The 23,499-nt window shown below is 50.8% G+C and overlaps 9 non-coding genes and 2 pseudogenes across 9 annotated transcripts; all 11 read right to left on the reverse strand.

Annotated features, from left to right (window-relative positions):
* Positions 1-1,296: 1,296 nt before the first annotated feature.
* LOC132118890 (U1 spliceosomal RNA) lies at positions 1,297-1,460 on the reverse strand. The gene has a single exon (XR_009426057.1). It is a non-coding gene; the product is annotated as a U1 spliceosomal RNA (small nuclear RNA).
* A 352-nt stretch (positions 1,461-1,812) lies between these two features.
* Positions 1,813-2,003, reverse strand: LOC132118802 (U2 spliceosomal RNA). The gene has a single exon (XR_009426021.1). It is a non-coding gene; the product is annotated as a U2 spliceosomal RNA (small nuclear RNA).
* Positions 2,004-4,653: 2,650 nt separating this feature from the next.
* Positions 4,654-4,817, reverse strand: LOC132118891 (U1 spliceosomal RNA). Its single transcript, XR_009426058.1, has one exon. It is a non-coding gene; the product is annotated as a U1 spliceosomal RNA (small nuclear RNA).
* A 352-nt stretch (positions 4,818-5,169) lies between these two features.
* Positions 5,170-5,360, reverse strand: LOC132118774 (U2 spliceosomal RNA). The gene has a single exon (XR_009425996.1). It is a non-coding gene; the product is annotated as a U2 spliceosomal RNA (small nuclear RNA).
* Positions 5,361-6,827: 1,467 nt separating this feature from the next.
* Positions 6,828-6,991, reverse strand: LOC132118892 (U1 spliceosomal RNA). The gene has a single exon (XR_009426059.1). It is a non-coding gene; the product is annotated as a U1 spliceosomal RNA (small nuclear RNA).
* Positions 6,992-7,343: 352 nt separating this feature from the next.
* LOC132118803 (U2 spliceosomal RNA) lies at positions 7,344-7,534 on the reverse strand. The gene has a single exon (XR_009426022.1). It is a non-coding gene; the product is annotated as a U2 spliceosomal RNA (small nuclear RNA).
* Positions 7,535-9,593: 2,059 nt separating this feature from the next.
* Positions 9,594-9,757, reverse strand: LOC132118893 (U1 spliceosomal RNA). Its single transcript, XR_009426060.1, has one exon. It is a non-coding gene; the product is annotated as a U1 spliceosomal RNA (small nuclear RNA).
* Positions 9,758-10,109: 352 nt separating this feature from the next.
* LOC132118775 (U2 spliceosomal RNA) lies at positions 10,110-10,300 on the reverse strand. Its single transcript, XR_009425997.1, has one exon. It is a non-coding gene; the product is annotated as a U2 spliceosomal RNA (small nuclear RNA).
* A 5,018-nt stretch (positions 10,301-15,318) lies between these two features.
* LOC132118894 (U1 spliceosomal RNA) lies at positions 15,319-15,482 on the reverse strand. The gene has a single exon (XR_009426061.1). It is a non-coding gene; the product is annotated as a U1 spliceosomal RNA (small nuclear RNA).
* A 352-nt stretch (positions 15,483-15,834) lies between these two features.
* LOC132118823 (U2 spliceosomal RNA) lies at positions 15,835-16,009 on the reverse strand (annotated as a pseudogene).
* Positions 16,010-19,792: 3,783 nt separating this feature from the next.
* On the reverse strand, positions 19,793-19,963 carry LOC132118867 (U2 spliceosomal RNA; annotated as a pseudogene).
* Positions 19,964-23,499: the final 3,536 nt, after the last annotated feature.

A 23,499-nucleotide genomic window follows, 5' to 3' on the forward strand; every position in this document is an offset into this window, starting at 1 on the left:
CATCGCTCGTAACTCCCAAACGGTTCGTCGCAAAGCCACGTGCTTTATGTCATCGGAATCCTTGGCTCGAGCCGAACGAGATGCAGGTCTCAGATTGGCTCGTCGCTCTGACGAAATTTTCGGGTATTTGGGATTTTGTCGAAAACCTTCTTTTGCAAACTAGCGGCAGGTATTTGGCCCAGTCCCGCCCAGATCAGCACAGAATGCTTCTCTGGAGTCTGACTGTCAATAATCATCCAAAAAAAGTGGAAATTCCATTCACCTTGGCGAGGGGACCTCAAAACGTGCCAAGGTGGTGTGGCCGAGGTGGCTCAAATGGCTATAACTCCAGGAAGGAGTGAGATCCCTTCACCCAAATCGGCACACCTGTGCAGGGGCTCAGTCCGCGGTCAGGTGTAAAAGGGCGCTGCGACAGGCCACTAGGTGGCGCTGTAAGCGGAAAAATAAGAAAAATGAAATGTAAAAGGACCATCAAACAAAGATGGAAACACCTGAAACGCTGTGTGATGGTAGTACCCTCCCCCGTCTGCAACGTCACCGGGCCTCGCCCCGATCGGCCTGACGCTGGCTCTGCAGCGACAGAGAGTACGGCATCGCTCGTAACTCCCAAACGGTTCGTCGCAAAGCCACGTGCCTTATGTCATCGGAATCCTTGGCTCGAGCCGAACGAGATGCAGGTCTCAGATTGGCTCGTCGCTCTGACGAAATTTTCGGGTATTTGGGATTTTGTCGAAAACCTTCTTTTGCAAACTAGCGGCAGGTATTTGGCCCAGTCCCACCCAGATCAGCACAGAATGCTTCTCTGGAGTCTGACTGTCAATAATCATCCAAAAAAAGTGGAAATTTCCATTCACCTTGGCGAGGGGACCTCAAAACGTGCCAAGGTGGTGTGGCCGAGGTGGCTCAAATGGCTATAACTCCAGGAAGGAGTGAGATCCCTTCACCCAAATCGGCACACCTGTGCAGGGGCTCAGTCAGCGTTCAGGTGTAAAAGGGCGCTGCGACAGGCCACTAGGTGGCGCTGTAAGCGGAAAAGACCTAATATGATTTGAAAAAGCACAACGAAAAACAAACATGGAGACAGCTACAGCTAGGCTGCAGTCAATCCAATCGACTTGCAAAGTGAGGTCTGTGCAAAATTCGAACTAAACCACACACCAGGGACCGATATTTCAAGAGCGTAAGTGATTTTGTTTCATGAGCTCAAAACACATACCCAGCATGTGGCAGGGCTCATCATTCTGAAACTAAAGAGTAACTGAGATAGATCTTTCTGCTTTGTTTCACCAGTTAATTCAGGGGAGAGCGCGAACGCAGTCCCCCACTACCATAAATTATGCAGTCGAGATTCCCACATTTGGGGAATTCGCAGGGGTCAGCATGGCCGTAGTGCAATGGACAAGCCTCGCCCTGGGTGAACCGCCTTCTTGATCATGGTGTCTCCCCTGCCAGGTAAGTATGAAGACCCAGGCGGCCAGCCAGAGGTACAATTTGCGTCTCTACCATCCTCACCAACGGTTAGCCCTCCGTAAACCCCAACAAAGGAAGGATGGGCGACTTCCATTACTGGCCTGGAAACTGCTTCCCAACGCTGGTTTTAGTTGACTCCCTTTAACCAAACACACCGAATTCGATACATCACCTCGTCAGTGAAAGACTCCGAGACCTCAGGTGGGAGCATCGTTAGTGGAAGAGTCCAACACCTCAGGGGGGTGCCTCAGAAGAGAGTCCGCAATAAACCACAGGACCTGCAAAGGCAGACCTCATTACTTGCACTGCTATTCGTCACAATAAATGGCATTCCCGAAAACGGGAAAGCACACCGTTCCTGGAGACACTGCAATACCAGGCCGATGCGTGGAATGGACGGAGCAAGCCCCGGCTCCAGCTCCGTGATCTAAAAATCCATTTAATATGTAGTCCCTGGATGGGGGACGTATCAGATATTAAACTGATAAGAACAGATACTACACTTGATCTTAGCCAAAAGGCCGAGAAGCGATGTTGATTTGATGCAGCGGGGAAGAAGCCGGACACGACGATGCCCATCTCGGCTTTGGTAAGTCTGGGAGACCTGAAACGCTGTGTGATGGTAGTACCCTCCCCCGTCTGCAACGTCACCGGGCCTCGCCCCGATCGGCCTGACGCTGGCTCTGCGGCGACAGAGAGTACGGCATCGCTCGTAACTCCCAAACGGTTCGTCGCAAAGCCACGTGCTTTATGTCATCGGAATCCTTGGCTCGAGCCGAACGAGATGCAGGTCTCAGATTGGCTCGTCGCTCTGACGAAATTTTCGGGTATTTGGGATTTTGTCGAAAACCTTCTTTTGCAAACTAGCGGCAGGTATTTGGCCCAGTCCCGCCCAGATCAGCACAGAATGCTTCTCTGGAGTCTGACTGTCAATAATCATCCAAAAAAAGTGGAAATTCCATTCACCTTGGCGAGGGGACCTCAAAACGTGCCAAGGTGGTGTGGCCGAGGTGGCTCAAATGGCTATAACTCCAGGAAGGAGTGAGATCCCTTCACCCAAATCGGCACACCTGTGCAGGGGCTCAGTCCGCGGTCAGGTGTAAAAGGGCGCTGCGACAGGCCACTAGGTGGCGCTGTAAGCGGAAAAATAAGAAAAATGAAATGTAAAAGGACCATCAAACAAAGATGGAAACACCTGAAACGCTGTGTGATGGTAGTACCCTCCCCCGTCTGCAACGTCACCGGGCCTCGCCCCGATCGGCCTGACGCTGGCTCTGCAGCGACAGAGAGTACGGCATCGCTCGTAACTCCCAAACGGTTCGTCGCAAAGCCACGTGCCTTATGTCATCGGAATCCTTGGCTCGAGCCGAACGAGATGCAGGTCTCAGATTGGCTCGTCGCTCTGACGAAATTTTCGGGTATTTGGGATTTTGTCGAAAACCTTCTTTTGCAAACTAGCGGCAGGTATTTGGCCCAGTCCCACCCAGATCAGCACAGAATGCTTCTCTGGAGTCTGACTGTCAATAATCATCCAAAAAAAGTGGAAATTTCCATTCACCTTGGCGAGGGGACCTCAAAACGTGCCAAGGTGGTGTGGCCGAGGTGGCTCAAATGGCTATAACTCCAGGAAGGAGTGAGATCCCTTCACCCAAATCGGCACACCTGTGCAGGGGCTCAGTCAGCGTTCAGGTGTAAAAGGGCGCTGCGACAGGCCACTAGGTGGCGCTGTAAGCGGAAAAATAAGAAAATTGAAATGTAAAAGGACCATCAAACAAAGATGGAAACACCTGAAACGCTGTGTGATGTTAGTACCCTCCCCCGTCTGCAACGTCACCGGGCCTCGCCCCGATCGGCCTGACGCTGGCTCTGCGGCGACAGAGAGTACGGCATCGCTCGTAACTCCCAAACGGTTCGTCGCAGAGCCACGTGCCTTATGTCATCGGAATCCTTGGCTCGAGCCGAACGAGATGCAGGTCTCAGATTGGCTCGTCGCTCTGACGAAATTTTCGGGTATTTGGGATTTTGTCGAAAACCTTCTTTTGCAAACTAGCGGCAGGTATTTGGCCCAGTCCCACCCAGATCAGCACAGAATGCTTCTCTGGAGTCTGACTGTCAATAATCATCCAAAAAAAGTGGAAATTTCCATTCACCTTGGCGAGGGGACCTCAAAACGTGCCAAGGTGGTGTGGCCGAGGTGGCTCAAATGGCTATAACTCCAGGAAGGAGTGAGATCCCTTCACCCAAATCGGCACACCTGTGCAGGGGCTCAGTCAGCGGTCAGGTGTAAAAGGGCGCTGCGACAGGCCACTAGGTGGCGCTGTAAGCGGAAAAATAAGAGAATTGAAATGTAAAAGGACCATCAAACAAAGATGGAAACACCTGAAACGCTGTATGATGGTAGTACCCTCCCCCGTCTGCAACGTCACCGGGCCTCGCCCCGATCGGCCTGACGCTGGCTCTGCGGCGACAGAGAGTACGGCATCGCTCGTAACTCCCAAACGGTTCGTCGCAGAGCCACGTGCCTTATGTCATCGGAATCCTTGGCTCGAGCCGACCGAGATGCAGGTCTCAGATTGGCTCGTCGCTCTGACGAAATTTTCGGGTATTTGGGATTTTGTCGAAAACCTTCTTTTGCAAACTAGCGGCAGGTATTTGGCCCAGTCCCACCCAGATCAGCACAGAATGCTTCTCTGGAGTCTGACTGTCAATAATCATCCAAAAAAAGTGGAAATTCCATTCACCTTGGCGAGGGGACCTCAAAACGTGCCAAGGTGGTGTGGCCGAGGTGGCTCAAATGGCTATAACTCCAGGAAGGAGTGAGATCCCTTCACCCAAATCGGCACACCTGTGCAGGGGCTCAGTCAGCGGTCAGGTGTAAAAGGGCGCTGCGACAGGCCACTAGGTGGCGCTGTAAGCGGAAAAGACCTAATATGATTTGAAAAAGCACAACGAAAAACAAACATGGAGACAGCTACAGCTAGGCTGCAGTCAATCCAATCGACTTGCAAAGTGAGGTCTGTGCAAAATTCGAACTAAACCACACACCAGGGACCGATATTTCAAGAGCGTAAGTGATTTTGTTTCATGAGCTCAAAACACATACCCAGCATGTGGCAGGGCTCATCATTCTGAAACTAAAGAGTAACTGAGATAGATCTTTCTGCTTTGTTTCACCAGTTAATTCAGGGGAGAGCGCGAACGCAGTCCCCCACTACCATAAATTATGCAGTCGAGATTCCCACATTTGGGGAATTCGCAGGGGTCAGCATGGCCGTAGTGCAATGGACAAGCCTCGCCCTGGGTGAACCGCCTTCTTGATCATGGTGTCTCCCCTGCCAGGTAAGTATGAAGACCCAGGCGGCCAGCCAGAGGTACAATTTGCGTCTCTAGCATCCTCACCAACGGTTAGCCCTCCGTAAACCCCAACAAAGGAAGGATGGGCGACTTCCATTACTGGCCTGGAAACTGCTTCCCAACGCTGGTTTTAGTTGACTCCCTTTAACCAAACACACCGAATTCGATACATCACCTCGTCAGTGAAAGACTCCGAGACCTCAGGTGGGAGCATCGTTAGTGGAAGAGTCCAACACCTCAGGGGGGTGCCTCAGAAGAGAGTCCGCAATAAACCACAGGACCTGCAAAGGCAGACCTCATTACTTGCACTGCTATTCGTCACAATAAATGGCATTCCCGAAAACGGGAAAGCACACCGTTCCTGGAGACACTGCAATACCAGGCCGATGCGTGGAATGGACGGAGCAAGCCCCGGCTCCAGCTCCGTGATCTAAAAATCCATTTAATATGTAGTCCCCGGATGGGGGACGTATCAGATATTAAACTGATAAGAACAGATACTACACTTGATCTTAGCCAAAAGGCCGAGAAGCGATGTTGATTTGATGCAGCGGGGAAGAAGCCGGACACGACGATGCCCATCTCGGCTTTGGTAAGTCTGGGAGACCTGAAACGCTGTGTGATGGTAGTACCCTCCCCCGTCTGCAACGTCACCGGGCCTCGCCCCGATCGGCCTGACGCTGGCTCTGCGGCGACAGAGAGTACGGCATCGCTCGTAACTCCCAAACGGTTCGTCGCAAAGCCACGTGCTTTATGTCATCGGAATCCTTGGCTCGAGCCGAACGAGATGCAGGTCTCAGATTGGCTCGTCGCTCTGACGAAATTTTCGGGTATTTGGGATTTTGTCGAAAACCTTCTTTTGCAAACTAGCGGCAGGTATTTGGCCCAGTCCCGCCCAGATCAGCACAGAATGCTTCTCTGGAGTCTGACTGTCAATAATCATCCAAAAAAAGTGGAAATTCCATTCACCTTGGCGAGGGGACCTCAAAACGTGCCAAGGTGGTGTGGCCGAGGTGGCTCAAATGGCTATAACTCCAGGAAGGAGTGAGATCCCTTCACCCAAATCGGCACACCTGTGCAGGGGCTCAGTCCGCGGTCAGGTGTAAAAGGGCGCTGCGACAGGCCACTAGGTGGCGCTGTAAGCGGAAAAATAAGAAAAATGAAATGTAAAAGGACCATCAAACAAAGATGGAAACACCTGAAACGCTGTGTGATGGTAGTACCCTCCCCCGTCTGCAACGTCACCGGGCCTCGCCCCGATCGGCCTGACGCTGGCTCTGCAGCGACAGAGAGTACGGCATCGCTCGTAACTCCCAAACGGTTCGTCGCAAAGCCACGTGCCTTATGTCATCGGAATCCTTGGCTCGAGCCGAACGAGATGCAGGTCTCAGATTGGCTCGTCGCTCTGACGAAATTTTCGGGTATTTGGGATTTTGTCGAAAACCTTCTTTTGCAAACTAGCGGCAGGTATTTGGCCCAGTCCCACCCAGATCAGCACAGAATGCTTCTCTGGAGTCTGACTGTCAATAATCATCCAAAAAAAGTGGAAATTTCCATTCACCTTGGCGAGGGGACCTCAAAACGTGCCAAGGTGGTGTGGCCGAGGTGGCTCAAATGGCTATAACTCCAGGAAGGAGTGAGATCCCTTCACCCAAATCGGCACACCTGTGCAGGGGCTCAGTCAGCGTTCAGGTGTAAAAGGGCGCTGCGACAGGCCACTAGGTGGCGCTGTAAGCGGAAAAGACCTAATATGATTTGAAAAAGCACAACGAAAAACAAACATGGAGACAGCTACAGCTAGGCTGCAGTCAATCCAATCGACTTGCAAAGTGAGGTCTGTGCAAAATTCGAACTAAACCACACACCAGGGACCGATATTTCAAGAGCGTAAGTGATTTTGTTTCATGAGCTCAAAACACATACCCAGCATGTGGCAGGGCTCATCATTCTGAAACTAAAGAGTAACTGAGATAGATCTTTCTGCTTTGTTTCACCAGTTAATTCAGGGGAGAGCGCGAACGCAGTCCCCCACTACCATAAATTATGCAGTCGAGATTCCCACATTTGGGGAATTCGCAGGGGTCAGCATGGCCGTAGTGCAATGGACAAGCCTCGCCCTGGGTGAACCGCCTTCTTGATCATGGTGTCTCCCCTGCCAGGTAAGTATGAAGACCCAGGCGGCCAGCCAGAGGTACAATTTGCGTCTCTACCATCCTCACCAACGGTTAGCCCTCCGTAAACCCCAACAAAGGAAGGATGGGCGACTTCCATTACTGGCCTGGAAACTGCTTCCCAACGCTGGTTTTAGTTGACTCCCTTTAACCAAACACACCGAATTCGATACATCACCTCGTCAGTGAAAGACTCCGAGACCTCAGGTGGGAGCATCGTTAGTGGAAGAGTCCAACACCTCAGGGGGGTGCCTCAGAAGAGAGTCCGCAATAAACCACAGGACCTGCAAAGGCAGACCTCATTACTTGCACTGCTATTCGTCACAATAAATGGCATTCCCGAAAACGGGAAAGCACACCGTTCCTGGAGACACTGCAATACCAGGCCGATGCGTGGAATGGACGGAGCAAGCCCCGGCTCCAGCTCCGTGATCTAAAAATCCATTTAATATGTAGTCCCTGGATGGGGGACGTATCAGATATTAAACTGATAAGAACAGATACTACACTTGATCTTAGCCAAAAGGCCGAGAAGCGATGTTGATTTGATGCAGCGGGGAAGAAGCCGGACACGACGATGCCCATCTCGGCTTTGGTAAGTCTGGGAGACCTGAAACGCTGTGTGATGGTAGTACCCTCCCCCGTCTGCAACGTCACCGGGCCTCGCCCCGATCGGCCTGACGCTGGCTCTGCGGCGACAGAGAGTACGGCATCGCTCGTAACTCCCAAACGGTTCGTCGCAAAGCCACGTGCTTTATGTCATCGGAATCCTTGGCTCGAGCCGAACGAGATGCAGGTCTCAGATTGGCTCGTCGCTCTGACGAAATTTTCGGGTATTTGGGATTTTGTCGAAAACCTTCTTTTGCAAACTAGCGGCAGGTATTTGGCCCAGTCCCGCCCAGATCAGCACAGAATGCTTCTCTGGAGTCTGACTGTCAATAATCATCCAAAAAAAGTGGAAATTCCATTCACCTTGGCGAGGGGACCTCAAAACGTGCCAAGGTGGTGTGGCCGAGGTGGCTCAAATGGCTATAACTCCAGGAAGGAGTGAGATCCCTTCACCCAAATCGGCACACCTGTGCAGGGGCTCAGTCCGCGGTCAGGTGTAAAAGGGCGCTGCGACAGGCCACTAGGTGGCGCTGTAAGCGGAAAAATAAGAAAAATGAAATGTAAAAGGACCATCAAACAAAGATGGAAACACCTGAAACGCTGTGTGATGGTAGTACCCTCCCCCGTCTGCAACGTCACCGGGCCTCGCCCCGATCGGCCTGACGCTGGCTCTGCAGCGACAGAGAGTACGGCATCGCTCGTAACTCCCAAACGGTTCGTCGCAAAGCCACGTGCCTTATGTCATCGGAATCCTTGGCTCGAGCCGAACGAGATGCAGGTCTCAGATTGGCTCGTCGCTCTGACGAAATTTTCGGGTATTTGGGATTTTGTCGAAAACCTTCTTTTGCAAACTAGCGGCAGGTATTTGGCCCAGTCCCACCCAGATCAGCACAGAATGCTTCTCTGGAGTCTGACTGTCAATAATCATCCAAAAAAAGTGGAAATTTCCATTCACCTTGGCGAGGGGACCTCAAAACGTGCCAAGGTGGTGTGGCCGAGGTGGCTCAAATGGCTATAACTCCAGGAAGGAGTGAGATCCCTTCACCCAAATCGGCACACCTGTGCAGGGGCTCAGTCAGCGTTCAGGTGTAAAAGGGCGCTGCGACAGGCCACTAGGTGGCGCTGTAAGCGGAAAAATAAGAAAATTGAAATGTAAAAGGACCATCAAACAAAGATGGAAACACCTGAAACGCTGTGTGATGGTAGTACCCTCCCCCGTCTGCAACGTCACCGGGCCTCGCCCCGATCGGCCTGACGCTGGCTCTGCGGCGACAGAGAGTACGGCATCGCTCGTAACTCCCAAATGGTTCGTCGCAGAGCCACGTGCCTTATGTCATCGGAATCCTTGGCTCGAGCCGAACGAGATGCAGGTCTCAGATTGGCTCGTCGCTCTGACGAAATTTTCGGGTATTTGGGATTTTGTCGAAAACCTTCTTTTGCAAACTAGCGGCAGGTATTTGGCCCAGTCCCACCCAGATCAGCACAGAATGCTTCTCTGGAGTCTGACTGTCAATAATCATCCAAAAAAAGTGGAAATTTCCATTTACCTTGGCGAGGGGACCTCAAAACGTGCCAAGGTGGTGTGGCCGAGGTGGCTCAAATGGCTATAACTCCAGGAAGGAGTGAGATCCCTTCACCCAAATCGGCACACCTGTGCAGGGGCTCAGTCAGCGGTCAGGTGTAAAAGGGCGCTGCGACAGGCCACTAGGTGGCGCTGTAAGCGGAAAAGACCTAATATGATTTGAAAAAGCACAACGAAAAACAAACATGGAGACAGCTACAGCTAGGCTGCAGTCAATCCAATCGACTTGCAAAGTGAGGTCTGTGCAAAATTCGAACTAAACCACACACCAGGGACCGATATTTCAAGAGCTTAAGTGATTTTGTTTCATGAGCTCAAAACACATACCCAGCATGTGGCAGGGCTCATCATTCTGAAACTAAAGAGTAACTGAGATAGATCTTTCTGCTTTGTTTCACCAGTTAATTCAGGGGAGAGCGCGAACGCAGTCCCCCACTACCATAAATTATGCAGTCGAGATTCCCACATTTGGGGAATTCGCAGGGGTCAGCATGGCCGTAGTGCAATGGACAAGCCTCGCCCTGGGTGAACCGCCTTCTTGATCATGGTGTCTCCCCTGCCAGGTAAGTATGAAGACCCAGGCGGCCAGCCAGAGGTACAATTTGCGTCTCTACCATCCTCACCAACGGTTAGCCCTCCGTAAACCCCAACAAAGGAAGGATGGGCGACTTCCATTACTGGCCTGGAAACTGCTTCCCAACGCTGGTTTTAGTTGACTCCCTTTAACCAAACACACCGAATTCGATACATCACCTCGTCAGTGAAAGACTCCGAGACCTCAGGTGGGAGCATCATTAGTGGAAGAGTCCAACACCTCAGGGGGGTGCCTCAGAAGAGAGTCCGCAATAAACCACAGGACCTGCAAAGGCAGACCTCATTACTTGCACTGCTATTCGTCACAATAAATGGCATTCCCGAAAACGGGAAAGCACACCGTTCCTGGAGACACTGCAATACCAGGCCGATGCGTGGAATGGACGGAGCAAGCCCCGGCTCCAGCTCCGTGATCTAAAAATCCATTTAATATGTAGTCCCCGGATGGGGGACGTATCAGATATTAAACTGATAAGAACAGATACTACACTTGATCTTAGCCAAAAGGCCGAGAAGCGATGTTGATTTGATGCAGCGGGGAAGAAGCCGGACACGACGATGCCCATCTCGGCTTTGGTAAGTCTGGGAGACCTGAAACGCTGTGTGATGGTAGTACCCTCCCCCGTCTGCAACGTCACCGGGCCTCGCCCCGATCGGCCTGACGCTGGCTCTGCGGCGACAGAGAGTACGGCATCGCTCGTAACTCCCAAACGGTTCGTCGCAGAGCCACGTGCCTTATGTCATCGGAATCCTTGGCTCGAGCCGAACGAGATGCAGGTCTCAGATTGGCTCGTCGCTCTGACGAAATTTTCGGGTATTTGGGATTTTGTCGAAAACCTTCTTTTGCAAACTAGCGGCAGGTATTTGGCCCAGTCCCACCCAGATCAGCACAGAATGCTTCTCTGGAGTCTGACTGTCAATAATCATCCAAAAAAAGTGGAAATTTCCATTCACCTTGGCGAGGGGACCTCAAAACGTGCCAAGGTGGTGTGGCCGAGGTGGCTCAAATGGCTATAACTCCAGGAAGGAGTGAGATCCCTTCACCCAAATCGGCACACCTGTGCAGGGGCTCAGTCAGCGGTCAGGTGTAAAAGGGCGCTGCGACAGGCCACTAGGTGGCGCTGTAAGCGGAAAAATAAGAAAATTGAAATGTAAAAGGACCATCAAACAAAGATGGAAACACCTGAAACGCTGTGTGATGTAGTACCCTCCCCCGTCTGCAACGTCACCGGGCCTCGCCCCGATCGGCCTGACGCTGGCTCTGCGGCGACAGAGAGTACGGCATCGCTCGTAACTCCCAAACGGTTCGTCGCAGAGCCACGTGCCTTATGTCATCGGAATCCTTGGCTCGAGCCGAACGAGATGCAGGTCTCAGATTGGCTCGTCGCTCTGACGAAATTTTCGGTTATTTGGGATTTTGTCGAAAACCTTCTTTTGCAAACTAGCGGCAGGTATTTGGCCCAGTCCCACCCAGATCAGCACAGAATGCTTCTCTGGAGTCTGACTGTCAATAATCATCCAAAAAAAGTGGAAATTTCCATTTACCTTGGCGAGGAGACCTCAAAACGTGCCAAGGTGGTGTGGCCGAGGTGGCTCAAATGGCTATAACTCCAGGAAGGAGTGAGATCCCTTCACCCAAATCGGCACACCTGTGCAGGGGCTCAGTCAGCGGTCAGGTGTAAAAGGGCGCTGCGACAGGCCACTAGGTGGCACTGTAAGCGGAAAAATAAGAAAATTGAAATGTAAAAGGACCATCAAACAAAGATGGAAACACCTGAAACGCTGTGTGATGGTAGTACCCTCCCCCGTCTGCAACGTCACCGGGCCTCGCCCCGATCGGCCTGACGCTGGCTCTGCGGCGACAGAGAGTACGGCATCGCTCGTAACTCCCAAACGGTTCGTCGCAGAGCCACGTGCCTTATGTCATCGGAATCCTTGGCTCGAGCCGAACGAGATGCAGTTCTCAGATTGGCTCGTCGCTCTGACGAAATTTTCGGGTATTTGGGATTTTGTCGAAAACCTTCTTTTGCAAACTAGCGGCAGGTATTTGGCCCAGTCCCACCCAGATCAGCACAGAATGCTTCTCTGGAGTCTGACTGTCAATAATCATCCAAAAAAAGTGGAAATTTCCATTCACCTTGGCGAGGGGACCTCAAAACGTGCCAAGGTGGTGTGGCCGAGGTGGCTCAAATGGCTATAACTCCAGGAAGGAGTGAGATCCCTTCACCCAAATCGGCACACCTGTGCAGGGGCTCAGTCAGCGGTCAGGTGTAAAAGGGCGCTGCGACAGGCCACTAGGTGGCGCTGTAAGCGGAAAAATAAGAAAAATGAAATGTAAAAGGACCATCAAACAAAGATGGAAACACCTGAAACGCTGTGTGATGGTAGTACCCTCCCCCGTCTGCAACGTCACCGGGCCTCGCCCCGATCGGCCTGACGCTGGCTCTGCGGCGACAGAGAGTACGGCATCGCTCGTAACTCCCAAACGGTTCGTCGCAGAGCCACGTGCCTTATGTCATCGGAATCCTTGGCTCGAGCCGAACGAGATGCAGGTCTCAGATTGGCTCGTCGCTCTGACGAAACTTTCGGGTATTTGGGATTTTGTCGAAAACCTTCTTTTGCAAACTAGCGGCAGGTATTTGGCCCAGTCCCACCCAGATCAGCACAGAATGCTTCTCTGGAGTCTGACTGTCAATAATCATCCAAAAAAAGTGGAAATTTCCATTCACCTTGGCGAGGGGACCTCAAAATGTGCCAAGGTGGTGTGGCCGAGGTGGCTCAAATGGCTATAACTCCAGGAAGGAGTGAGATCCCTTCACCCAAATCGGCACACCTGTGCAGGGGCTCAGTCAGCGGTCAGGTGTAAAAGGGCGCTGCGACAGGCCACTAGGTGGCGCTGTAAGCGGAAAAATAAGAAAATTGAAATGTAAAAGGACCATCAAACAAAGATGGAAACACCTGAAACGCTGTGTGATGGTAGTACCCTCCCCCATCTGCAACGTCACCGGGCCTCGCCCCGATCGGCCTGACGCTGGCTCTGCGGCGACAGAGAGTACGGCATCGCTCGTAACTCCCAAACGGTTCGTCGCAGAGCCACGTGCCTTATGTCATCGGAATCCTTGGCTCGAGCCGAACGAGATGCAGGTCTCAGATTGGCTCGTCGCTCTGAGGAAATTTTCGGGTATTTGGGATTTTGTCGAAAACCTTCTTTTGCAAACTAGCGGCAGGTATTTGGCCCAGTCCCACCCAGATCAGCACAGAATGCTTCTCTGGAGTCTGACTGTCAATAATCATCCAAAAAAAGTGGAAATTTCCATTCACCTTGGCGAGGGGACCTCAAAACGTGCCAAGGTGGTGTGGCCGAGGTGGCTCAAATGGCTATAACTCCAGGAAGGAGTGAGATCCCTTCACCCAAATCGGCACACCTGTGCAGGGGCTCAGTCAGCGGTCAGGTGTAAAAGGGCGCTGCGACAGGCCACTAGGTGGCGCTGTAAGCGGAAAAATAAGAAAATTGAAATGTAAAAGGACCATCAAACAAAGATGGAAACACCTGAAACGCTGTGTGATGGTAGTACCCTCCCCCGTCTGCAACGTCACCGGGCCTCGCCCCGATCGGCCTGACGCTGGCTCTGCGGCGACAGAGAGTACGGCATCGCTCGTAACTCCCAAACGGTTCGTCGCAGAGCCACGTGCCTTATGTCATCGGAATCCTTGGCTCGAGCCGAACGAGATGCAGGTCTCAGATTGGCTCGTCGCTCTGACGAAATTTTCGGGTATTTGGGATTTTGTCGAAAACCTTCTTTTGCAAACTAGCGGCAGGTATTTGGCCCAGTCCCACCCAGATCAGCACAGAATGCTTCTCTGGAGTCTGACTGTCAATAATCATCCAAAAAAAGTGGAAATTTCCATTCACCTTGGCGAGGGGACCTCAAAATGTGCCAAGGTGGTGTGGCCGAGGTGGCTCAAATGGCTATAACTCCAGGAAGGAGTGAGATCCCTTCACCCAAATCGGCACACCTGTGCAGGGGCTCAGTCAGCGGTCAGGTGTAAAAGGGCGCTGCGACAGGCCACTAGGTGGCGCTGTAAGCGGAAAAATAAGAAAATTGAAATGTAAAAGGACCATCAAACAAAGATGGAAACACCTGAAACGCTGTGTGATGGTAGTACCCTCCCCCGTCTGCAACGTCACCGGGCCTCGCCCCGATCGGCCTGACGCTGGCTCTGCGGCGACAGAGAGTACGGCATCGCTCGTAACTCCCAAACGGTTCGTCGCAGAGCCACGTGCCTTATGTCATCGGAATCCTTGGCTCGAGCCGAACGAGATGCAGTTCTCAGATTGGCTCGTCGCTCTGACGAAATTTTCGGGTATTTGGGATTTTGTCGAAAACCTTCTTTTGCAAACTAGCGGCAGGTATTTGGCCAAGTCCCACCCAGATCAGCACAGAATGCTTCTCTGGAGTCTGACTGTCAATAATCATCCAAAAAAAGTGGAAACTTCCATTCACCTTGGCGAGGGGACCTCAAAACGTGCCAAGGTGGTGTGGCCGAGGTGGCTCAAATGGCTATAACTCCAGGAAGGAGTGAGATCCCTTCACCCAAATCGGCACACCTGTGCAGGGGCTCAGTCAGCGGTCAGGTGTAAAAGGGCGCTGCGACAGGCCACTAGGTGGTGCTGTAAGCGGAAAAATAAGAAAATTGAAATGTAAAAGGACCATCAAACAAAGATGGAAACACCTGAAACGCTGTGTGATGGTAGTACCCTCCCCCGTCTGCAACGTCACCGGGCCTCGCCCCGATCGGCCTGACGCTGGCTCTGCGGCGACAGAGAGTACGGCATCGCTCGTAACTCCCAAACGGTTCGTCGCAGAGCCACGTGCCTTATGTCATCGGAATCCTTGGCTCGAGCCGAACGAGATGCAGTTCTCAGATTGGCTCGTCGCTTGACGAAATTTTCGGGTATTTGGGATTTTGTCGAAAACCTTCTTTTGCAAACTAGCGGCAGGTATTTGGCCCAGTCCCACCCAGATCAGCACAGAATGCTTCTCTGGAGTCTGACTGTCAATAATCATCCAAAAAAAGTGGAAATTTCCATTTACCTTGGCGAGGGGACCTCAAAACGTGCCAAGGAGGTGTGGCCGAGGTGGCTCAAATGGCTATAACTCCAGGAAGGAGTGAGATCCCTTCACCCAAATCGGCACACCTGTGCAGGGGCTCAGTCAGCGGTCAGGTGTAAAAGGGCGCTGCGACAGGCCACTAGGTGGCGCTGTAAGTGGAAAAGAACTAATATGATTTGAAAAAGCACAACGAAAAACAAACATGGAGACAGCTACAGCTAGGCTGCAGTCAATCCAATCGACTTGCAAAGTGAGGTCTGTGCAAAATTCGAACTAAACCACACACCAGGGACCGATATTTCAAGAGCGTAAGTGATTTTGTTTCATGAGCTCAAAACACATACCCAGCATGTGGCAGGGCTCATCATTCTGAAACTAAAGAGTAACTGAGATAGATCTTTCTGCTTTGTTTCACCAGTTAATTCAGGGGAGAGCGCGAACGCAGTCCCCCACTACCATAAATTATGCAGTCGAGATTCCCACATTTGGGGAATTCGCAGGGGTCAGCATGGCCGTAGTGCAATGGACAAGCCTCGCCCTGGGTGAACCGCCTTCTTGATCATGGTGTCTCCCCTGCCAGGTAAGTATGAAGACCCAGGCGGCCAGCCAGAGGTACAATTTGCGTCTCTACCATCCTCAACAACGGTTAGCCCTCCGTAAACCCCAACAAAGGAAGGATGGGCGACTTCCATTACTGGCCTGGAAACTGCTTCCCAACGCTGGTTTTAGTTGACTCCCTTTAACCAAACACACCGAATTCGATACATCACCTCGTCAGTGAAAGACTCCGAGACCTCAGGTGGGAGCATCGTTAGTGGAAGAGTCCAACACCTCAGGGGGGTGCCTCAGAAGAGAGTCCGCAATAAACCACAGGACCTGCAAAGGCAGACCTCATTACTTGCACTGCTATTCGTCACAATAAATGGCATTCCCGAAAACGGGAAAGCACACCGTTCCTGGAGACACTGCAATACCAGGCCGATGCGTGGAATGGACGGAGCAAGCCCCGGCTCCAGCTCCGTGATCTAAAAATCCATTTAATATGTAGTCCCCGGATGGGGGACGTATCAGATATTAAACTGATAAGAACAGATTTTTTCTTTCGAAAAAGTTTTATTGACACCATTTACATTTTTTCCATTTGCATTTTTACTTTCACACACATTTTTTTTTTCAAGCACACATTAAAACAAGCCATATAATATATAATAAATACACATGGTAAAATGAAAGAAACAATCATTGTAAAAAAAAAAATTGATTAAACCACAGTGTTTTGCTTGTTTTTAAAAGTCCATATTTGAGGTGTGTTTAAAAGGTGCGATCGGTTTCAAAAGTAAAATACAAATTTAAAAAAGCAAACAAGCCTCATATGCATGTTAATAAAACCAATTTCATTAATAAAACACAATAAAAACCAATTTATAGGATAAAAACCAAATAAAAAAAAGAAACATCTGTTGTGCAAGACCGGGGGTGAGTCCTTATCAAGTCGGTCTTCACCCCACTCTCCAGAACAGGGACATGAGATGCTGCTTTACAGGCTCAGCGGAGATCCCCTCTCCTCCGGCCCGCTGGCCCGCTGTTCCCGTAGCCAGAATGGTGAGGGTGCATCTACGGGCAGCCAGGGTCGGTGCCTGCCGGGACCCTCTCTGTGCGGCCCCAGCCCCCCCGTCCGAATTTCGTCGTCCGGTACCCCTGCAGCATTGATGTTACCTTTAGCTCGCATGCATGGAGGGTTACCGTAACGCGTTTCCCCACCAGCAGGTTTCTGGTGGCCCAGATGGCATCCTTGATGACGTTGAGGGTGAGCCAGAGCGAGGTGAATTCCTGTGCTGTCATGTCCTTCAAGCCCCGGCCCACCCCAAGGATGGCGAGCTGGTACCCGAACTGGGCCCCACCTGCTGGTAGGCACGGGAAATACAAGGGGCCGGTCTTGGCCCACAGGTCCCGCGCAGCACCGCACTCCCAGAGTAGGTGGTGGACGGTCTCCGGGGAATTGCAGCCGGACCGAGGGCAGATGGGGTTTTTGGCCATGCCTCTGGAGTGCATAACCGCCCTGACCGGGAGGATCTCATGAGCCACCATCCATGATAAATCCTTGTGCCTGTTCTGGAGAGCGGGGTGAGCAGCGTTCCTCCAAACTTGTTTGGCCTCACCTAGTGTGAGGCCTGGAACTGGACTCACCGGTTCCCGGTCCTGCACAACAGAAATGAGAGACTTGTGTTTAGTTAAAATGGTGACATCTTCACTCTCTAAAAGATATTTCTTTAAAAAAATTTTTATAAAACTGTACTCTTTAGGCAAGTTAAAAGACACTGGGGTTTTCAAGTCTACTGGTAAAATTTTCAATGTTCTTAGGTAAGACCCCATCCAAAATCGCACCATTGCAGCAGTCTTGTTTTCTTTGGATGGGGTCATGGCATAACTAATGTGCAGGGCGGTGAAGCGGCTGCCTAAAAACAGGTGGGGGTCTGGGAGGCCTTTTCCACCGTTCTCTGGCCTTTTCTTGATGGTCTCCCTCTTCAGGCGCTCCCACTTGGACCCCCACAGGAAATAAAACACCGCCCTCTCCAGTCTCACCAGGAACCGCCGAGGGGGGCTAAAAACAGAACAGACAAGTAAAATCAGAGGTAAAATCACAGATTTAAAAATTAAAATTTTACCTTCAATTGTCAACTGTCTTAGTCCCCAAAACCCCAGTCTTTTCCTAGCTTTCCCTAGCAAGTCAGTCCAGTTGTCTCGTCCACCTCCGTCTTTATCAAATTTAACGCCTAAAATCTTAAAATCATTGTCTTTAAAAACCAAATCAAGTCCTCCTGTGTCCACGTCTCCCCACGGCCCGAAGAGCTGGGCCTCGGACTTGTTTCTATTGAGTTTGGCGCCCGAGGCCCGACCGTACCAGTCAGTCAAGTCCAGTGCTCTTCGTATGGATAAAAGGTCCGTGGCTAAAAGAGTTACGTCGTCCATGTATAAAGCACAGGTCGCCGTCAGTCCACCCGTCCCAGGAACGTCCAGTCCTTTGATCCATTTGTCCCTTCTCAAGATCTGTGCCAGTGGCTCGATGCAAGCCACATACAGGAGAGGAGATAAAGGACATCCCTGACGGACACCACTGTGTATGTTCACAGCTTTGGAAAGATGCCCATTTATTAGAATTTTGCTGACTATTCCCTTGTACAGCAGTCCCACCCAGGCTATAAACCTCTCTGGAAACCCCATTTTATCCAGTACCTGGAAGAGGTACTGGTGCGAGACTCGATCAAATGCTTTTTCAAAATCTAAATTTAGGACTACTAGCCGAATATTTCTGTCTCTCGCGTAACAGATGGCGTCTCTAATCAGCACTAGGTTGTCTGTTATCTTTCTTCCGGGCACAGCACAAGCTTGATCCGGGTGGATCACGTCCTCTAAAACAGTCGACATGCGTGTCGCTAAAATCTTACTAAAAAGTTTACCATCGAAATTTAAAAGCGTGATTGGTCTCCAATTTTTTAAGTCAGTCCTGTCCCCTTTTTTGTACAGTAAAGACACTATCCCTATCCTAAAACTGTCGGGTAGTCTGTCAAGAGTCTCAAAGTTGTTAAAAACAGCCAATAATTCATGTGCTAAAATATCCCAAAAAGTAAGATAAAACTCTAGGGGAAGTCCATCTGCTCCTGGGGACTTCCCCTTTTTAAAACCTTTAAGAGCTTTATGTAATTCTAAAATATTAAAATCTTGGGATAAAAACTTATTTTGGCCATTAACATTCTTGACTAAAAAATTTAAAACTTCCCTTGCCGTATCGTCGTGTACATCTTTTTTACAATACAAATCCTCATAAAATCCCTCTACATTTTTTAAAATCTCTTCTGTTGTGTTTGCATCCCTCCCTCCTACCTTAACCCTGGTTATTGCCCCTCCCCTTGTTATTATCTTTTTAAAAAAGTAACTTGTACACTTTTCACCTTCCTCTATTTCTCTTTCTTTGCTTCTTAAAATAACACCTTTACTTTGGATACGAGATAAAACTGACATTTCTTTTTTTACATCTGTTATTTCTTGGCTAAAATCAAAACCATTATTTAAAAGATTAAAATATCTTTGTAATCTTTTTTGCAACCCCATCATGCATCTCTTTTCCCTATTCTTTTTATCTTTCCCTACCTTCCTAAAAAACTGTCTTGTCCGGTCCTTTACCATTTCCCACCACTGTGCACGTGTCTCATAAAAGTCTTGGAGGGTCTGCCATTGGCTGAACTGCTCCCTATATTCTCTAACCACTTCTTCATCCACCAATAGGGAACAGTTCAGCTTCCACATCCCTCCTCCTACCGTCACACCCGGGGAAAGTGAAAGGGTGCAAGACAGCATCATGTGATCAGAAAAAAAGAGAGGGGTCAATGTTGCATCGGTTGGCGGGCAGTCCCTTGTAAAAACATAGTCAATTCGAGAGGCTCTGGCGCCATCACCACTGAACCAGGTGAAGCCCTCCTCTCTTTGATGCAGTTGTTTAAAACAGTCAACTAACTTAAAATCCTTGACTAAATTTTGTAATAAAACCGATGTCTTATCGACCTTAAAATCTTCTCCTACTCTCTTCCTATCTGTTTTTGATAAAACACAGTTAAAATCCCCTGCTACTATTAGGGGAGCCCTGCCTAACATGTGGGGCTGCAGGTCTTCTAAAAGCTCATACCTGTCATTTTTTTCTGTAAAACCATACACGTTAAGAACCTTAAAATCTCTCCCTAAAAAAGTCAGGTTTGCTAAAAGAGCCCGCCCTTCCCTCACCACAGTGCTATCCTTCACCGTGATGTTTGAATTTTTTATTAAAATAGCGACACCATCATTCTTGTTGAAGTTAGAGCCACTCCATATTGAGGGCCCCATGGTCCACATCTCCTCCAACTTCCTGTGGTTACTTAAAAAGGGCAGAGCACACTCTTGCAGTAAAAACAAATCTGACTTAAAAGACTTTAAAAGGGATAAAATGCTCTGTGCTCGCAAGGTGGACCTTACACTTCTTACATTTATGATAAGAACAGATACTACACTTGATCTTAGCCAAAAGGCCGAGAAGCGATGTTGATTTGATGCAGCGGGGAAGAAGCCGGACACGACGATGCCCATCTCGGCTTTGGTAAGTCTGGGAGACCTGAAAAGCTGTGTGATGGTAGTACCCTCCCCCGTCTGCAACGTCACCGGGCCTCGCCCCGATCGGCCTGACGCTGGCTCTGCGGCGACAGAGAGTACGGCATCGCTCGTAACTCCCAAACGGTTCGTCGCAGAGCCACGTGCCTTATGTCATCGGAATCCTTGGCTCGAGCCGAACGAGATGCAGGTCTCAGATTGGCTCGTCGCTCTGACGAAATTTTCGGGTATTTGGGATTTTGTCGAAAACCTTCTTTTGCAAACTAGCGGCAGGTATTTGGCCCAGTCCCACCCAGATCAGCACAGAATGCTTCTCTGGAGTCTGACTGTCAATAATCGTCCAAAAAAAGTGGAAATTTCCATTCACCTTGGCGAAGGGACCTCAAAACGTGCCAAGGTGGTGTGGCCGAGGTGGCTCAAATGGCTATAACTCCAGGAAGGAGTGAGATCCCTTCACCCAAATCGGCACACCTGTGCAGGGGCTCAGTCAGCGGTCAGGTGTAAAAGGGCGCTGCGACAGGCCACTAGGTGGCGCTGTAAGCGGAAAAATAAGAAAATTGAAATGTAAAAGGACCATCAAACAAAGATGGAAACACCTGAAACGCTGTGTGATGGTAGTACCCTCCCCCGTCTGCAACGTCACCGGGCCTCGCCCCGATCGGCCTGACGCTGGCTCTGCGGCGACAGAGAGTACGGCATCGCTCGTAACTCCCAAACGGTTCGTCGCAGAGCCACGTGCCTTATGTCATCGGAATCCTTGGCTCGAGCCGAACGAGATGCAGGTCTCAGATTGGCTCGTCGCTCTGACGAAATTTTCGGGTATTTGGGATTTTGTCGAAAACCTTCTTTTGCAAACTAGCGGCAGGTATTTGGCCCAGTCCCACCCAGATCAGCACAGAATGCTTCTCTGGAGTCTGACTGTCAATAATCGTCCAAAAAAAGTGGAAATTTCCATTCACCTTGGCGAGGGGACCTCAAAACGTGCCAAGGTGGTGTGGCCGAGGTGGCTCAAATGGCTATAACTCCAGGAAGGAGTGAGATCCCTTCACCCAAATCGGCACACCTGTGCAGGGGCTCAGTCAGCGGTCAGGTGTAAAAGGGCGCTGCGACAGGCCACTAGGTGGCGCTGTAAGCGGAAAAATAAGAAAATTGAAATGTAAAAGGACCATCAAACAAAGATGGAAACACCTGAAACGCTGTGTGATGGTAGTACCCTCCCCCGTCTGCAACGTCACCGGGCCTCGCCCCGATCGGCCTGACGCTGGCTCTGCGGCGACAGAGAGTACGGCATCGCTCGTAACTCCCAAACGGTTCGTCGCAGAGCCACGTGCCTTATGTCATCGGAATCCTTGGCTCGAGCCGAACGAGATGCAGGTCTCAGATTGGCTCGTCGCTCTGACGAAATTTTCGGGTATTTTGGGATTTTGTCGAAAACCTTCTTTTGCAAACTAGCGGCAGGTATTTGGCCCAGTCCCACCCAGATCAGCACAGAATGCTTCTCTGGAGTCTGACTGTCAATAATCATCCAAAAAAAGTGGAAATTTCCATTCACCTTGGCGAGGGGACCTCAAAACGTGCCAAGGTGGTGTGGCCGAGGTGGCTCAAATGGCTATAACTCCAGGAAGGAGTGAGATCCCTTCACCCAAATCGGCACACCTGTGCAGGGGCTCAGTCAGCGGTCAGGTGTAAAAGGGCGCTGCGACAGGCCACTAGGTGGCGCTGTAAGCGGAAAAATAAGAAAATTGAAATGTAAAAGGACCATCAAACAAAGATGGAAACACCTGAAACGCTGTGTGATGGTAGTACCCTCCCCCGTCTGCAACGTCACCGGGCCTCGCCCCGATCGGCCTGACGCTGGCTCTGCGGCGACAGAGAGTACGGCATCGCTCGTAACTCCCAAACGGTTCGTCGCAGAGCCACGTGCCTTATGTCATCGGAATCCTTGGCTCGAGCCGAACGAGATGCAGGTCTCAGATTGGCTCGTCGCTCTGACGAAATTTTCGGGTATTTGGGATTTTGTCGAAAACCTTCTTTTGCAAACTAGCGGCAGGTATTTGGCCCAGTCCCACCCAGATCAGCACAGAATGCTTCTCTGGAGTCTGACTGTCAATAATCGTCCAAAAAAAGTGGAAATTTCCATTCACCTTGGCGAGGGGACCTCAAAACGTGCCAAGGTGGTGTGGCCGAGGTGGCTCAAATGGCTATAACTCCAGGAAGGAGTGAGATCCCTTCACCCAAATCGGCACACCTGTGCAGGGGCTCAGTCAGCGGTCAGGTGTAAAAGGGCGCTGCGACAGGCCACTAGGTGGCGCTGTAAGCGGAAAAATAAGAAAATTGAAATGTAAAAGGACCATCAAACAAAGATGGAAACACCTGAAACGCTGTGTGATGGTAGTACCCTCCCCCGTCTGCAACGTCACCGGGCCTCGCCCCGATCGGCCTGACGCTGGCTCTGCGGCGACAGAGAGTACGGCATCGCTCGTAACTCCCAAACGGTTCGTCGCAGAGCCACGTGCCTTATGTCATCGGAATCCTTGGCTCGAGCCGAACGAGATGCAGGTCTCAGATTGGCTCGTCGCTCTGACGAAATTTTCGGGTATTTGGGATTTTGTCGAAAACCTTCTTTTGCAAACTAGCGGCAGGTATTTGGCCCAGTCCCACCCAGATCAGCACAGAATGCTTCTCTGGAGTCTGACTGTCAATAATCGTCCAAAAAAAGTGGAAATTTCCATTCACCTTGGCGAGGGGACCTCAAAACGTGCCAAGGTGGTGTGGCCGAGGTGGCTCAAATGGCTATAACTCCAGGAAGGAGTGAGATCCCTTCACCCAAATCGGCACACCTGTGCAGGGGCTCAGTCAGCGGTCAGGTGTAAAAGGGCGCTGCGACAGGCCACTAGGTGGCGCTGTAAGCGGAAAAATAAGAAAATTGAAATGTAAAAGGACCATCAAACAAAGATGGAAACACCTGAAACGCTGTGTGATGGTAGTACCCTCCCCCGTCTGCAACGTCACCGGGCCTCGCCCCGATCGGCCTGACGCTGGCTCTGCGGCGACAGAGAGTACGGCATCGCTCGTAACTCCCAAACGGTTCGTCGCAGAGCCACGTGCCTTATGTCATCGGAATCCTTGGCTCGAGCCGAACGAGATGCAGGTCTCAGATTGGCTCGTCGCTCTGACGAAATTTTCGGGTATTTTGGATTTTTTCGAAAACCTTCTTTTGCAAACTAGCGGCAGGTATTTGGCCCAGTCCCACCCAGATCAGCACAGAATGCTTCTCTGGAGTCTGACTGTCAATAATCGTCCAAAAAAAGTGGAAATTTCCATTCACCTTGGCGAGGGGACCTCAAAACGTGCCAAGGTGGTGTGGCCGAGGTGGCTCAAATGGCTATAACTCCAGGAAGGAGTGAGATCCCTTCACCCAAATCGGCACACCTGTGCAGGGGCTCAGTCAGCGGTCAGGTGTAAAAGG

The sequence above is a fragment of the Carassius carassius genome, chromosome 37 (assembly GCF_963082965.1).
Source record: "Carassius carassius chromosome 37, fCarCar2.1, whole genome shotgun sequence".
Lineage (NCBI taxonomy): Eukaryota > Metazoa > Chordata > Actinopteri > Cypriniformes > Cyprinidae > Carassius > Carassius carassius.